We start from the raw sequence: 3,146 nt of genomic DNA, 5'->3' as shown, positions 1-3,146 counted from the left end.
GCAGTAAGATGTCACTGCAGGGCTGGCTTTGATCCAGAGAGATCTGTTGAGCAGCTTATTATCCACATCTCCAAATACCTGTCTATTCCCATCAGAGGCTGAATTTATAACTGGACATTAACAGTGAAAAAGAACCTTCTCCTTACGAATTATTTTGTCACTCCCCAATGGCAGAAAGAAAAGAAGTTTATTTAGAGTTTATTTATCCTTTTTATGAGCACTTTTACTACGACTAGGATGGGATCACATCTTACAGGCCTCAGGGCAAAAATAAGACCATCACATAAAAATATTTCTGTACAGGTACCCAGTGCTAGACACTTACAGCCATGTGCAGGTAACTTAATTTTAAGAAACCCTTAAAGCTGGTAGGGAAGTGGAGGTTAAACTTCTCCAGAAACAAAATACTTCATCACACCATGGTGGCAGTAAAGAGAAAAGAGAAAGGTGACACCTATTCAAGATTTCTTTCCCCTCCTCCTTCTGCTTCTCCCTGCAGAAGGAGGAAAACATGTCCATGGCAGCTGGAGATGGCTCAGTGTCCCTGCCCCTCCACGGCTCTGCATCCCCACATCCACCCACGCCACAATAATCCCTGATTTTTATAGTTCCTCCTCTGCAATACCCCAGATCCTCTCTGCTTCTCAGAGACCTTCTTGCCTCACAAGCCCTTTGTTTTCTCCACAAGTTTGTGTCCCTAAATACCCACCCTCCTTCCCCTGTCCCTCATGTACCCTGCCCACAGCATTTGGCTGGGCAGCAGGCAGGGCAGGCACCCGACCATCAGCCCAGCAGCGGATGCCAAGCCAGAGCCTGCAACATCCCTGCTTTTCCCTCAGTGGGAACAGTCACAAATTTGCACAAAACTTGTCAGATGTTGGTATCACTGCTTCAATAGCTTCTCCTGTGGTTTCTCTCCCAAATTCTGTCCAACAGGTTCAGGAGTGTTGAGGTTTAACTACAGTCTCACGCAGCTGCCTCATTCCCCTCCCTGCTACAGTGTGGAGGAGAATCAAAAAGAAAAGGTGAGCCTTGTGGGTTGAGATAAGAACAGTTTAATAATTGAAAATAGTAACATTAACAACAACAATGAAAATGAGTGAGAGAGGAATAAAACCCAAGAGAAACAAGTGATGCCCAATGCTCACCACCCACTGACCGATGCCCAGCCCAGCCCCCAGCCCCTCACAGACAATTGCCCCCAGTTTATACACTGAGCATGATGTTCCATGGTATGGAATATCCCTTTGGCTAATTCAGATCACCTGTCCTGTCCCTCATGGCTTCTCATGCAGCTCCTCACTGGCAGAGCACGGGAGACAGAGAAGTCCTTGGTTTAAGGTGACTGCTACTTAGCAGCAACCAAAACATTATTCTCCTGCTAAATCCAAAACACAGCGCTGTACCAGCTACTGAGAGGAAAATTTACTCTCTCCCAGCCAAAACCAGGGCATGAAGTGATGGGGGGACTGGGAAGCCAAGAGGGAGAAGGGCAGATGTGCCCCCTGCTTGCAAGAAACAGGCAGAACCCCATAGGTACAGGATAACTTCAAGCCTTCATTCCCTTCCAAAGGCAGCACCCTCTCCTCCTCCCCAAATTCTCACCCCTCTGGGGTGAAGCCTCTTGTCACACCACATCTGTGCCCCTCTCACAGGCCCAGTCAGTCCTTGAGCATCTCTGCACCTTTCCTGCTGTCCCTGCACAGGTGCCACTTGCAGCAGATCCTGGTCCCCTGCTCCAGTGATGTCTGGGCACCGAGCACTTCTCCTTCCTGAGGGAACCACAGCCCCACTGGCCACCTCATCCTTCAGTCTTGTGGAACTGAGCCTCCTGGGTGCTTGCAGAGAAAGGAATAAAGCAGAGAAAGGAATGAAGCCTCGAAATGCAGATAGGCTTGAAAATACACATAAGCCAGCAAACCAAAAAAGAAAAAAATGCCTTGGTAAAGTTAAAGAGCTTTATGTTCGTGGTTTATACCCAGGACCTTCTGCTCCCCCCTGTCACAGTGCAGGAGCACCCAGAAAGAAGGGTGTGTTTGGTGGTGATGGAGCTCCACAGAGAAACTCAAGCCCAGGTCAGTGGCTGCAGAGGCAGAGCACACCTCACTGCCTCAGGGGGCTGCGAGGACTCAGAGCTGTTGCCCTCCCTGCCAGCAGCAGGTAGAGCAAAGTGGGAGCATCCCAGTTGATGTGTTGACAAGTGCCAGGTCTTTACCTCTGGCAGCCCTGTCTGCTGTGCAGTGCCAGATGTGTTGCACGTGTGCTACACTGGGATCAGCCCTTGCCAGCTTTCTCAATCCAAGGGCCGCAGTCATTTTAAACAAAGTCAGGGACCATCTGGCACCTTGCAGCCAAATGATTTTTTATTTACAAGTGGAGATGCTTCTTTATGTGACTTCCCTTTTCCTGTTCACCCACCTGTATGCATGGACATGTGTTCACATTCATAAAGTTATTTTCTTTTCTTTCCATTTTTGTCAGTTGCTGTGCTGGCCAGCAACAGCTCTGGTCACTGACAGATTGGGACTGGGAATTCAGAAATGCTGCTTGAGCTGATTAATTAATCCCCTTCCCATTGCAAGTGCTGACTCTGGGACCCAAAAATTCCGGTCCCTGCCTGAGATGTGGATTTGCTGGAGAGGAGGGTAGTGACTGCTGTTCCTGACAGCCGCCTGAGTGCTGCCAGCATCCCTTTGTGAGACACCAGGGATGTCACTGTGACACCCGTCCTCACAGGGACCTGCAAGGCAGGGGGGATTTGTCACTCGTGAAAATCACACAAATGACACACACAACTGAACTGTGAGGACAGCGGCAGAGCAGGGGCAGAGCCAGAGCCATCCCAGGGATAAGGGAACTATCAGGGAGACCTCCCAGCCCACAGGGCAACCTTCGCCCAGGGAGGGCTCCGGCAGTCCTGCAAGGGCGATCTGCTCCTGAGGGCTGCCCGTTCCCAAAGGCTGCCTCTTCCCAAAGGCTGCCCTTTCCAAAGGCTGCCCGTTCCCAAAGGCTGCCCGTTCCCAAAGACTGCCCGTTCCCAAAGGCTGCCTTTTCCGAAAGGTTGCCTCTTCCCAAAGGTTGCCTTTTCCCAAAGGTTGCCTTTTCCCAAGGGCTGCCCGTTCCCAAAGGCTGCCCGTTCCCAAAGG

Source organism: Corvus kubaryi, unplaced genomic scaffold (genome assembly GCF_017639235.1).
Source record: "Corvus kubaryi isolate FWS band 111438036 unplaced genomic scaffold, C.kubaryi_AGA036_p1.0 133, whole genome shotgun sequence".
Lineage (NCBI taxonomy): Eukaryota > Metazoa > Chordata > Aves > Passeriformes > Corvidae > Corvus > Corvus kubaryi.
The sequence above is the reverse complement of the archived record's forward strand: the minus strand, read 5'-3'. Positions refer to the sequence as shown.